A 14,654-nucleotide genomic window follows, 5' to 3' on the forward strand; every position below is an offset into this window, starting at 1 on the left:
ATTAACATTTTAGAAAGTGAAAAACACGGTGGCCTTTGCTCTAATCATTTGTCTGATGGAATGGATTATTTTGTATACATATTCAGATTGCTGTCGTTGCTGTTGCAGTGGAATTAATTCTAGCTGCCTGTCAAGGAAAAAAGCTACAATTACTTTCCAACTGCTGCAGGTGTCCTGTTCTATATGCGTAAGAGACGGCCCTATTTAAGCAGGTCATAATAATTATTACTGCCTCAAAGGGCTGTCCGGCTTCTGTCCCTGACAATACCATTGGTTCAGATCTTCTTGCAAATCCAAGGGTTTGGTAAAAATATTTTCCTGGGACAGCAGCAACCTGCGGTGCTGATTCTCCCACCCCAGCCCCGTTGGGTTTTCCACATTGTAATGCGAGATCCCATGGGCAGATCTGCCGGGTTTAGGCTCTGTGTTCCCCATAGTTGGGTGCTGATATGAGGGAGCGACTCGTTTTGAAGTTGTGCTCACATAGGAGCACACCAGGAAAGCCAGGAGGAGTAGTGGCCACAGCTAAACTCACACTGAGTATTTTTCAAATGAGCCTTAAAATTTCCCTTGCGCAATTCAGTGGTTTAATTTAGCTCCTGGGTTTAACTGATCAAAGGACAAAGTGAAGCTGAGAAGGATCACATTTAGTGTGGAAGGAACAATTGATTCTAGGTGATAGATTTAGAGGTAAAATGACTGTTTTTCTCCAAAGAAAACACACTCATTCATTCATGCTTTTTAACCTTAATTTATTAATGCACTTTCTCTTTCCTCGGAAGCTCTAAAATTCCTCTGTCCTGCTGTCTCCTTCCCTTCTGTTTTTCTCCAGTTAGGTGTCTTCTGTGTACTTCAGATCTGTTCCCTGGGATGCTCAGACACAAAGCTGCCCTATCAGTGGACCCTGCGTAACGAGCTCTGCTCAACGAAGTGTAGGCCCAGAAATTTGGATTAAGACATCGCAATAAGAAAACATTTTACTTTTCTTTATCAGGAAGAAGAACAATGTTCAGATTAGCATTCAGGCTCGGTGTGAGAGCAGGGAGAATAACTGCAGATAGTTAATTTATTCAAACTTAATTCCTATTCCTAATTACTCAGAGTAATATTATCTATATAAATCTCCCTTGAAGAAGCATGGGGGATGACAAAGAGGAAGACAGAGCTGTGCTGAGCACCCTTGGGTTGCACTGTGGCAGCATCAGCAAAGGGTTAGGGATTAGAAGGGGAAGTCTGCTCACACCCACTTTGGCCTTAAGCTGGCCAGTACAGGGCAATTAAAATCAATTTGATTAAATGCTTTGCCCCCAGGGTGCCTGGCTTTGCTGCACTGGGAAACCAGAGGCTGAATGAAGGGCTCAAAGACGCTCTGATGCATGGGAAAGGGCTCCTGCAGGCTTTGCGGACTGTGCTGCAAAGAATTTATGCCCTGAATGAAAGGAAAGCAGGAAAGGGAAGCAACCAGATGGCCTGATTTGCCTATGGCTGTGAAACTGGTGATCAGCAGGAAGAGGAGAGCCCCGGTCCCCAGAGCCTCATCCCGGCCACCCCCTGGAGCTGCTTGCCCTGCGGTTGTGCAGGACTTTCCAGCACACGGCCAATTTGTTATTACTTGTCCCGTTAGACTTTTTTATTATGCCAGCTCAAAGCTTCTCTCTCTTGCTGATCAAGTCTAAAATAATTATTACAATCTGAAAAATTGCGCCTGTCTTCCTGGGAATTAAATATTTAAACTCTCAGACAAATGGGCCTTGCTTGTTTCTGTTAAAGGTTCATGCTCTCAAATGTCACAGTAAGTTAAATGTACCTTGAAATATAATCTCATTTCTGGTTACTTTACTTTTCATTCCATTTTACCTCCATATAAATTACCCACGCTAATTCAATCAGAGGGTTTGACACCACAGCTCCCCGGGTGGATGGCTGGGAAAACAACTGTCACCTCCGACAGGGAGGGAACAGAAATGGTTTGGTGAGAAAAGCTGAAAAGAGGCAAACACCTCCCTTCGGGTCACACACTGACACTGTGATGCTCCTCAGGCTCCTTCAGATCATCGGTGCCTTGTTAGGAGCATCCTTCCTGCCAGGGAGTTAACCTTTTGCCACTGACGGACTTGCAGAAATGCCAGCATATAGCAATGCTCCAGAAGTCAGAATATTTACGTATACGTGGCTGGCAGCTTGCAAACAGGGCTGGGAGGTGGGGAAGTCGCTGCAGTGCCCGTCACCTGCAGGGGCTGCAAGTCCCAAGGGCATCGTGCAGGTACTGGCTCAGAGAGCGCAGCCTGCAAGCCTGTGTGAGGTTTGGCTTCCTCATCATTCCATAAAACACAGTGGGAAAGTCTCAAGTTCAGTGAAAATTGGAACCTGTGCAGTTAAGAAAAATCAATTCCCCACTTTACTCCAGAAAGCAAAGTGCCGTGGCCTGCTAGCTGCATTTACTGCATGTCACTGGACAAAACCTTATTACAGATGCTGCCTACTGAATCTGACTGTTTCGGTTTGAGGGATGTTGCCACTCTGCCCATCTCCTGAAGGATCCTGTGGCCAGATTTGGCTGGGCAGGATGCGGTCTCTGCTCGGCCACCTGCCCAGAGCAGATCAGATGTCCTGACAGACCTGGCCATGCTCTGCTGGCCCACAGCCCTCGGGAGATGCTCCGCGAGCTTTGCTGATAGCAGGCGTCAGTGCTTTGACGTGCTCTGTTTCACCTCAAAATACTGCAGAACGCTAGGAGAGGCTTAGATTTTAGGGACAGACGGAATGATCTTCAACCAAAATCACTAAAATTGCCATGGGATGGCAAACTGGGTGGCAGGCAGCTTCCTCAGCTGGGGAACTGTGCAGCTCCAGGGCTTTGTGCCCGAGGTTTGAGGGCTGAGCCCAGAAGTGTGCAGAGGAACCTGCGCCCCTGTGCTCAGTGGCTGCTCACCTGTGATGGGAACAGAAGTGTAAAGAAACTCCAGGGGACAGTCTGTGGAATGAAAACCTCACAAGACCCAAAACTTTAGAGAAAAAGTCTCTGATTAAAAGAGATTTGGAAAGTGGCAATGCTGTGCTGTTTCAATCAATTCCTTTGACACCCACTCATTTTGAAGTAATTTTTCACAATTAAGATAGGCATTGTAACACTGCTTTGAAAACTCTGGCAAATTACGTACCATTATGCCATTCAGAGATGTTTGCAAGCCTATTTTTTTTTCTTTATTCTTTTTTATTATTATTATTATTTTTTAAACCACATTTAGATAAATCCTTATTTCTGAGCTCGGTGCCTGAACCCATCTCTCATGGGAGCAGGGGCTGCAGGGCTGCGGCTGCTGCCATCCCTGGGGCATGATCCTGGGAGCTGGAGGCTGGGGGAAAGCCAGCACCCGTCATCACTTCGCTCACTGCTGCTAAACACCCCCGAGAGCCCGAGTCTTGAGGGCCCAATTCAGCTCTCGAGACTGCGCTCACATTGGTCCACATCAAGATCCAAGGGGAGACTTAATTTGATCCACTCCAGGGCTGCTGCCAGACCTGTAAAAAAGCCAGGGGGAAGCAACCTGAGACATCCCCGGTGCTATTCCTCTGCTAATGCACCCAGGGGCCTTTCTTTTTAACCAGCGATAAGAAAACCCACCTGTTTCTTGAACCAAGGGATGATCTGGGGAGCCGAGATATGGAGGATGGATAATTTCTGCTAAATTGAACAGGGCTGCAGCTCCCCAGGCAGGCAGAGAGATGCGAGCGAGTGCAGAGGAAACACTGAAGGAAGTCCGGAGGTCTTGGTCTGACTTTTTCCAGAAGAAATATTTCCATCTTGAAAATTACCAGGCATTATTTTTTAAGTAGGGGGGTCAGAAAGGATCAGGATCAGTAAACAAAACTGAGCGCTTCAGCTCAGGCCCCACAGTATGTCTCACTTGACTTGTAAAGCAATATATTTCCTCCCCAGACTTCCATTTCGTTTAGGCAAATACACCATGAAAAAAAGTCTCATAGCAGCAGGGGATGACAAATGTGCTTGGATGGCTTTTTCCCCTTCCCGTTTTTCCTCCTCCCTCTCCTCATTATTAATTAAAGGACCCAATTTCCCACTCCGCAGTCCCACTATCCCTCCGCTGGCAGCAGGAGACATGGGACAGGGCTGGAGCTTTGCAGATCCCAGAAGAGGTGGGGCAGAATTTTGTATGATGTTTTCCCTGTTCCAACCCAGAAAAATATTGGAGAATGCTCATTGAAAAAAATATATCTATATCTATCTATCTATCTATATATAACCTGGGGTCTTTTCAAACCGTAAGGTTGCTCTTTTCTTTAAGTATAAAAAAAGGCACAGGAGGAAAAACCATAGCTGGACTTGCAAGTGGTTGTTGGATTTGCTTCTCCTTCAGCTTAATGTCTCTTCATCCGGCAGGACTGTGTGCAACACGAGCGGGTAAAGCAGGGTAACGGCATCGCAGCTGCTCCGTGCCGCTGAGGAGCTCCTCGGCTCAGCGCTCGCTGTGTGATGAGCTGTCAGGGAGAAAAATGTAACTCTTGTTCAGCGTCATAACCAGACAAACAATTTGTAAAAATAATCTTTCTGACAGATCATATTCCTTTTCCTGCATTAAAACAGCTTGTGGGCTTTTCTTTCCCCTTCATCAAGTTTAGTTGTGTTTTTTTTTTTTTTTTTTTAACCCAAGCACTGTAGGTAAGTTGAGTGGATTTCAGTGTGGCAATTCAGGGATTAAAGTGGAAAACTGGAGCTGTTGCCACAGGACATGTTGATGGTGCTGGTTTCTCTGTTCCCGACCAGCTATTGCTAAACCGGGTGTGTTTAAGGAGGGCTGATCCAGGAGCAGCTTCGTCCTGGACAGGGTGAATGCTGTTCACATTGCAGCTCTTCAGCATCCCTCGGGGGAGTACCAGAGGGCCCGAACATCCCTGGGGGTTGACTGTGCACAGGTTTGTGTTTGCAGGTGGATTTTTTACTTCGGCAGAGGTTTTCGTGAGGGTGACCACAGCAAAGCTCCTCCTGTGTGCCAGCCGGGCTGCAAGCGGGGCTGAGCGCAGGGTATGTCCCTTGCCTGAGCTGGCCCCGTGGGACAAGAGGGAAGATGCCGATGGTAGAAATGTGAGTGAACAGCCTCGTGCAGCAGGTGTCTTGCTCCCAGTTTTGGGCCAATCTCATCCCAGGAGTGTGAGATTTTGGTGAGCTTCTGTTTACTTCTCGTTTGAACACGTGGGGCTGGCGGTGCCCCAACATACATCCAGGTGGCCTCAAACCTCAGCAAAATGCCCAAAAATCTTCCTCTGGAGACTGCCCTCAGGCGGCACCAGCGCTGAAAGGTGTCCGAGGAGCAGGCCAAGTGACAGGGGAGAAGTCACATCTCTGCTGCGGCATCTCCCTGAGTTGGGACAGCGATTATTTTAGGCATAAATGGAGCCGAGCATTTGTCACCATAAAAAGTAACTTCTGAATCCCTCATTTCAGCCAACTGTTAGGCAGCAGGGTGGGGAGCAAGGGTCAAATACCTCGGGAAGCATTGCTCCCATTTTAAAGTTTGAATTTCCCAGAGCCCCAGGAATTCTATGGTTCAGACTTAGGGTAAAAGTCCAGCTCCATCCAGCTTTCTTTGTTTCCCATGAAGCCATTTTCCAAGGAAAAATATTGTTTATTTAAAACACACTTGCATTAGCACGATGATTTTTAGCTTTCATACGCTTACCATGTCAGTCTATGAAAAGTGTGGTTCTGATTTTAAAAAAAAATAAAAAAATAAAAAAATGTGAGTGTTTTGAACGTTGAAGGAAAAGACGGCCTCCCTCCCTCTGGTAAAACCCAACTCTCAGGGCACAGAGATGGAAAGGGAGCTGCTACATCAGCACGGCAACTAATGGGGATTCGCAGACAGCCTCTGCAAAAATCCTATCCTGGACAATCCCAAAGCTGACATTTATTTACGTAAAACATAGAATTGAAATGTCAGAAGAGAACAATTAAAAGCATTAACTGACATTAATGTTGATGAAAGCAGCACCATGACTATCTGCTTTCTCTGAAAAGGGAAAGATTGGTTTGGGCTGCTTTTCCCTTTTCATTAATTTCCTTAATCTGCTTTCAATGCACTGAGCATTTTGATCTACTAAATACAATGCGTGGCAGAAGAAAAAGGTTTTAGCCTCCAACAGCTCAATAGATCTTCCTTCACTGCTGTGGCTAAGGTCTCACACTTATTGATTATGGCTTTTTTACACTGTAAATTACACTTCCCTGAGTTTTTGCAGAAGATGGGGGACACCAGGGTGATCCCTCATGAGACTCCCCATCTTCTGCAGCCCCCCCAGGGCAGGGTCTCGCACAGTGGCAAGAGCTGATCATTTTTTTTTTTTTTTAAAAAAAAAAAGGTTGTTTTTAAATAAAATAAAAATATAAATTTTAAAAATTAAAATTTTAAATATATATATTTTAGAGTACCATTTTAAAGGGCAAAGCGTTAATGATGGAGCCAGGTCCCTCCAGGTGGGATTTCTGCAGCCCAAGGCTGAAGCTGGTGCAAGGGCAGCATTGGTGCTGCAGGGGCTCGGGGTGAGCAGTGCCTCCAGGCAGAGCCAGCACCTGCAGAAGGTCAGAGGGGTGCCCGACGAGCAGAAAGGGCTGCAAGCAGGAGGCTGCATGTTCCTCACAGGATTTCGGGTGTTTTCATGTTTCTCCTTGATTTTTGTGGTTCCCCCTCAGTTTATTTCCTCCTCCGTGGCTGGAAGACGCTCAGTCAGTCCCACGGCAGCTGGTCAGACAAGGTCGCCTAAAATAATTGCAGCCTGGACTCAGTCCCTGGTTGCCAGCCAGTTTCTTCGCTGTAAAACATCCTTTTATTGTACCTGACCTTCAGGACGCGTTTGCGGTTCTATGGCAATGAGAACAATATTCAAGAGACAGTCCTTTTGGCATTTTTGGCTTGATTTTTCACACATTTCAGGAGAAAGAAAAAAATAATAAAAAAAAGGAAAAAAAAAGAAAAATAAATAAAAAAGAAAAAAAAAAGCATTCTTATACCTAGCATCCTTCTATTCCAAAGAGACACCTAATGAGGCCATTAGCAGGAGTGGTCTGTTTGTTTGCTCTATCACCTAATTCCATACTGTGCTCCAGAGCCCTCCTGTCATTAGCCCGGCTTCTCTTACTGTCACCGGGGGTCTGCACCAGGCTGAGCATCACAGGGCAGCGAACAGGGACCAAAGCAGATGTTTCCCACCAAACTTTCAGCTCGTGGCAGCGTGTGACAAGCCACGAGAAGAACATGACAGTAATCAGAGCTGGCAGCCAGCAGCGGGAAATATATTTGTAAGAGCTTTGATTAAACTGTCAGCTGGAATTTTGGAGCAGATGCAAAGCATTTAAACATAGGCTGTTTAGTGGTGGGAGGCCTATTTTTTTTTTTTAATTTAAATGCTGGTTTAGGGGAAAAGCTATGGAATGTATTTACCTCCGAGTGCATACACAAATCTTGTGCTGTGACACAAACTGGGAATTAGGAGGCTGTGTGTATAATCACAAAGGCTTGATGCTCCTGTTTCTACAGGATGCTCCCTCACACACACTGCAACGCCTTCCCCTCCTTCAGCACCCACGTACTGCCATGGGGCAGCGCTAGGGTATTGGGAGGAGGTGACAGTTGTGACACACCAAGGTGAATTTAGAACAAGAATCCCCTCCTCTTCTGCCTCCCAGATGTGCCTGTGCATCCTGGGCTGTGCTCGTCAGGCCGTTCTGTCTGGCCACTTCTTTAAAAATAAAAAGAATCTTGGGAAATGTAATTTCATTGCCAAATGAAGGTACTCCCAAGTGCTTCTGCTTTCTTGGTGCTTGTGGGTTTTTGCCACTGTTATCACACTGCAGGAACAGCATTAGAAGAAAGACACTGAACTAATCCCGTGTCGCTGCACGGGGGCTGCACCTCCCTGTGCCAGCTGGCGCTGGATCCAACACTCAGGTACTCACTTCCCAGGGATTTTGTTGGGACCTAAGCCCATGTTTTAAGTACACTGGTGTTAAGGCCACATAACGCCATGGATTTCCTCACATTAGTGGGACTGCACATTGAAAGAGGTCTGGATCCTCACACTTCAGGGCTGAGCTTGCACAGGGTGGGCTGGCTCCCATGGTGTCCGTGCTGACCTGGGGATGCTGCCAGGACTGGGGGTGCTGGATGCTGGGGCTGGCCAGGACAAGGTTCCAGGAGGTCAGGGTATAGCGTCAGTGGCGTGGATTTGAGCTGCATTGGCTGGGTGCCTGCCGGCTCTGCCACAGGCATCGGCTGGGGAAAGCGTCAGATTTGCCTACTTTAAGTCTTTATTATATTGAAGGAGACAGCTGCGTATGGGCTTGCATCATCAGCTCTGGAGACACGGAGACCTTGTAAAAGCCATTCTTGCCTGTAAAGCAAACTGAGCGTGTAACAACTCCAGTGACCAGATCGTATTGGCACAGCCACCTCAGAGGGGTGCAGAGCAAGGGAGGACGGAGGGGTTTAATCCTTCCCAGCACGGGTTTCAGGGGAGGCAGCACAGATCCTGGGGAAGTTTCCATTCTAGACACATGAGGCAGGAAGCAATAATCTGAAATTAATTAAACATATGAGCTCGCTCGCTCAGCTTTACCATCACTCAGTGTAAGCTGGGCTACGAAGGCAAAGCTCTTCCTTCCTGGTTTATGGAAGCCAGTAGAGGCTTACACAAGGCTTTATAGGTTTTATATGAAGCACTCATTAAGTTGCTTGGAGAATATTCTCAGCAACCGGTGCCTCAGTTCAGCATTTGGTGTGAAGCCCACAGCCCTGCACCTCCACCCGGCCAGCACTGCTCCCCATGCCAGAGGCAGCGAGCAAAGCATCCTCTGCTGGCAGTGTAAAAAAGCTGCTTGCTGTGTAAGTGCTGCAGCAGACCTGCTGGCTCTCTGTTTTTTGGCAACAGACTTCGGTCAGCTTTTAATGGTCACCCACTGCCAGGTTTCCAGACAAGTGACCACCATGCAGAAAAAGTCTCCCAGACTTTCGCAGAAAGCACAGCGCCGTTTTACAACCCAAATGGCCTTCGCAAAAATAAATTGGACTTTGCAGACTGAGATAGATGCATGCAGCCCCACATTAATCTCTTGCACGCTTGAACCCATTCGGATTTTAAAAGCCTCTCCTATGAAGAGCTCATACACTGCAGCAATCATAAAAATGATCTTCTATTTGCAAGGCCCAAAGGCAATGCTTAATCATGAGCCCATATCTGAACGAGGCACTCCATCATTACAGGCTAAGTGTATGAAATGGAAATACAGCCAAGGACTTTGGTGGATTTCAATTTATCCACTGTGCGATCCTGCTCTGCAGTTCTCAGCCTTGTGGACGTTGCCACCTGGGCGTGCTGGAGGCTGCAGCGGGCAGCTGGGCACGCTGGTGGGCTCACGCTGCTGCAGGTCATTTCCTTGCCTAGCAGAAGAAACAGCCCCAAAACACAATTCCTCCAGAGTCCTGCGTCACTTACCGAAGCCTCTGACCAGCCTTCTCCTTCGGGGAAGGCAGCTAGGATGCAATGTGCAGCCTCGCCCTGCTGTTCTGCCCATCCTGCCTCCCCCGGCCGCTGAGCAGCCTTGACTCAGCGCTGGCTGGGTCAATTCCCTCTAGCAATGATTCACCACTTAACAGGCTCTCAAAAGGAGCTGGTTAAGGAGGGGAAAACTACAAACATTTCAAAATAAAGAGAAGCTCTTATATTCAGTCTCTGTGACTTTGTCATACTCTTCTGCCATTCCATGTCTGGGACAATCCCCATAGTTTTTTGCTCAGTCTCTGAATATGGTTTAAACAATCTGCACGGTATTTTGACGAAGAACCACCCTGTTACCCCTCTTTTCCATTTTCTCTCTGAAACGGACATGACATGAATCACTTGGGCAACAATTCATGGTCTAGACACTGCTGCCACAACAGGCAGCCCATGCCGAGCTCCACCAGAGTCCTGCTGACTCAAAGTGCCCCATGTGGTTGCACCATGCCCTCTGCAAGTCCAGGAGGGTTTGGGGAAATGTCTAAACAACAAGGAAAGCTCCAGCCCACATCCACACAGCTACAACGAAGAGCTGATTACAGCCCCATGACTGCCAGGGACTGCATCGTTTTCCCTGGGCTGCCGGGAAGCCTCATCCTGGCAGGCAGAGAGGGGAGAGAAGTGGCCACTTTCCTCCTGGAGGCACCCCCTGCTTTGTGGAGACATCTTCAACTATCTTGAACACTCAGAACGAACGTCGGGAAGTTCATCAACCTCCTTACGAGCTGCACTCAGTGCCTGGGGCTGCTCTGTGGCTCTGCCACCCTGCCCGTCTGCTCTCCCCCAAAAAGTCCCAACCAGCAGATGGGGACTTTCTGCCAGAGGCACTGACACCTTTCAGCCCTCTGGCCTGGCTTCCACCCAGGAAGCCAAAGGGTCACATTTCCACCTCTTTGCTGCTCTCTGCTCCATCAGCCCATCCTATGGCAATGAAGCCAAGAGCCAAGATTTGCAGATCAGGGTTGTTTCGCTGGCACAATGCATTTTGTTTACAGCTCCTGAAATACAAACACAGAAGCCTGAGAGAATTTTCATGGCTACAACCTGTGCCTGATTCACGTGGAGGGGAGCTACAAAGCTTTCTGATCCCTCCTTCAGTTTTGCAGCTTGATTTTATCCTTGGGAAAAAGCTGGTGTCACAAAATGCCAGGAACTGGCTGAAGAGCGCCCATGTCCTGTCTCTTTCTGGACATATCTCAGATGGCTTGGTGCTGCTTTTGTTTAAACAAAATAAAAGCCCCTGATTTGAAAGAGATCCCTGTCCCATAGAGTGAAAGGTCACTGGCAGAATTTTGAATTTTTAAAGCATGAAACAATGAAGGTTTCTAAGAAGTAAGTCTGGAATTTCTACCCATCTTCAGAGTTATTTCCTTTCTGGATTTTTTTTACAAATCTCCTGAATTACTCCATGACAAACATATCAGTTTTCCTGATTAACTGCACGACTATGTGAAAAGGTCATTCAATTTTTCTCCTCTGTCATTATTTTTATATAAATCCTCCAAGAAACAGTATTAAATACTTAAATCTTCCTATTGCTTTTAAAAAGAAACAATTTCTTTACCCTCGATGGCACTTTCCCTGAGGATTTCATCCTCTCCTGCTGCTGTTGCACTCTCGGGGTGCCCAGGCTTGTGACACTGCTGTCAAAACGCAGTTGGGACTGTGGCAAACCTCCCCCATCCATAACCTCAGTTTGGAGCTATCATCCTCTTAAGCATTTGGGGTAAAATCCACCTCTTCAGCAGGGCATTACTGCAGCAGTTGATTTTGCTCATGACACAACAGTAGTATGAAGGATGGAAAAGTATAATTTTCCTAATTCCTATCAAAACCCATGGGATGCAAATGTTGACTTAGGAGCCAGGTGTCCCAGTACATTTGTCAACTTGGGCTTGCTTCAGACAGGATTTTTTTACTGTCCAGACCTCCTAAATTCTCAAGAGGTACATACTTGCTCTATCTTCCCATTCTCCTTTTTTTTTTTCCTTCTAAGAAAGTTGAAGACGGATTTATAGGACCAAGGTGCATGTGCCTGGCATGTGGTACAAGCCAGAACACCCCCTGTACCCACAACTTTTTGAAACAGGGATGCTGTAGTGAGGTTGTCATAGAAACAACTGCATTCATCACCAGAGAGCAGTAAAACCAGGCCGATGGTCCCCGTTCAGGGATGGAGACCGGCAGGATGCGAACCTGAAGGGCCTGCCACTCCTTTTGAGACAACAGGCATTTTGGGGAACTAAAGGCACGTGGTATCTCAGAGGATGAGCTCCTTTCCCCATGCACCGTGAGCGTTTTGGTCTCAGTGAAGACATTACAAGGTGCCATGCCCACTCCTCTGAGCAGGCCAAGTGTAGCAGGCCCAGGGCAGCCTTTCTTCAGGAAATATTTCTTTGAAGGAACCAACACAAAATCATTCAATGAGATAAACCGTAATTATCACTCGTTCATTGAGGAGCGTGTTCCTAGGGAAGGGAGAGCACAAAGCCTGTAGTAACAGAGCGTGGAGTGAGCGGACGCTGCAGGGCTGTGTCAGCCTTCCTCGCTGCTCCCCTCTGTTTAATTGTGGTCTCGAGTGTTGATTTAATAGCTTGAATGACAACGCATCACAGTACAGTTTGTTCACAATCTAGATAGGTACCTTGGGCACATGAAGTATTTTCCATCCATTAACTTTGTGAATGTTGATTATGAACAGGAGAACAAATGACAAATAGAGGGTGGCTATTTTCCAAATAGATTGTAAGGAATTTTCAAGATGAATAAATTCACTGAATGTTAGTTAGTTAATAAATAATATCCAATGATGCTATTAATGTCAAGTCCAGCTCAAGCTGTTTGTTCACGGACTTATTAGCTGCACTGACCTTTCCCTATTCAGACAATTCTCCTCATGCTCGTTCACGTGGGATTTGTTTCTCAGCGATACGAAGACCCTGCTGCCACTTTGGACATGGAAAATGGGGTATAATAGATGGAAATAGGGCCGCGGGTGTGCTGAGTGCTGTGTGCCAGGGCCTGCCAAGGCTTGTGCCAGGCCGGGGGCAGGACTCTGTGGGCTCCCCTCTGGGACTGCTGCCCAGATTGATGTGCCCAGGGCCCACCACGTCCTGCTTGTCCTCCTCATGAGAGCTCAGCAGCTGAGAAGAGCATCGCAGACACTGTCACAGCAGGTAGAAAGGAGCCTACTTTGGAGCCAGAGTGCGGCCTGGCTACCAGCTACATCCCAGGAACAGCACAGGGCACTAATGAGCACCGTGCATGGCCGTAAAGTCGTTACCGTGACTTTTATTACTGACAAGACTGATGTTGGGATGCAATTTGCTAAGAGAGGCCAGCAGATCTAAGAGGCTACTTAGGAATTACTGGAAAAAAAGTGCTCAGGAAAAGATTTTAAAATAATTTCCTCTTCCCTGCAGGTTATCTTTGCAATTACACCACAAATTACCTCAAACAGAATCTTGAAGAACAATAGAAAAAAACTTGTGTTCAGATCACTTCTTTAGGACACATCTGGTGTTACAGGCTGTCCTTGTGGCTTTTTACTACACAGACTCTATTAAAAATCAGTATTTTAAGTAGGCACTGTTTGTGTCAAGTTTCTGGGGCCCAAAGAGGAGAAAGATGCTTCTGAAGAATCTTACCTGAACATCTCAGTGCTGGTGTCTGCCTCTTTGCTATTAAATTTTTAGTGACCTGTGATGTGGTACAAGGTTGAAATTATGAGGCAGCTGTTCTAAGCTTCAGTCTTACAGAAAGTCAACTGTCTGTGATAAATACAACACAAGTATTAGCTCCTCTTTGTAACCTTTGCTCTCCTTGCACAGCCATCTCTTCGTAACAAATATGTTTTTAGTGGTCTTCACTCCTGTTTTTTTTTGCTGTTTGTTGGTTTGTTTGTTTTTTTTTTTTTTTGTTGTTGTTGTTGTTGTTTTTCCTGAGGGCCCTGTACCAGGCATTATGAAGGTACCATTTATCACACCAATACTTCCTTCCTCCACCTGTGAGCAGAAACTCCCAGACTTTCCATAAATTAGACCTTGTCTTCATGACCAGAAATCTTTCAGGATAACAATAACAATACATTTATATACATATATATCCTAATGAAGTCCAAAATGTTCATACTTTTCAACCATTGGGAACCTCACCCATGACACTAGCTCATGTGAGAGCCAGCTAAAACATGTTTTAATCCTTCCTGGTCAATCCTCAGCTTAAAATGCATTGTTAAAAAGTAATATTAAAACTTGTTTACATGCTTCAGCAGTGGCTTCAATTATGATTTTTTTAAATCAGCAATTAAAGAAAAAATAATTACAGAAACTTGAAGCTCCTGCATCTGATTCACAACCTTACAACTTGCTTGTATTCATCTATTACCATGTGAATAGAGCAGTGATTACACCCTGCCAATGTATTAGGTTTACCAGAGCAAAATTTTCCTTGATTGGCCTAAAGCAAGGGCAGAGTAATTTAGTTCACAAAGGTAAATTAAACTGATAGGCTTTAATTAGGGAAAGATCCATTTACAAACCTATACAGGGCATAAGGTTATTTGTACTCAACACGGTCTCAGAGAAGATGACAGCACTTTCCTTTTCCTCTCTCTAATGCAAAACTCTTGAATTAAAATAATAGTTCTGGGGCCTTGCATATTCCCATGGTCCCGTTTGCCAATGACTGTAACCCAAATTCCACTCTGACCCCGACTGCTTCAGTTTTCTACTACCTGAGACTTTTCTTCTGCTGTAATAGATCTTGATCTGAAGAAATGGAAATGGTCCCCACCTCCAGTATTTTTCTCCAAGACTGAGATTTTTGAGATAATTGGGTCAGCATAAATAAGGGAAATGGAGCTTGACCTTTCAGCCATGTGACCTACACCTAGGATTACCTCTGCTCCAGTGCTGCCAGCTGAAAGCAAACCATCAGATAAATTGCATTCACTTGGAGATAGAACGAAGTTGGGGAGAAGGGGTGTGTTGGGGGAAAGGAGAAAAGCTGAGGTGTCAGGAGTCAAAGTCTTAGTGGGAAGAAAGGAACTCTAGCAAGTTTGATATTTCTTTAGTGGGTGAGAA

This window comes from Oxyura jamaicensis, chromosome 14 (assembly GCF_011077185.1).
Source record: "Oxyura jamaicensis isolate SHBP4307 breed ruddy duck chromosome 14, BPBGC_Ojam_1.0, whole genome shotgun sequence".
Taxonomy (NCBI): domain Eukaryota; kingdom Metazoa; phylum Chordata; class Aves; order Anseriformes; family Anatidae; genus Oxyura; species Oxyura jamaicensis.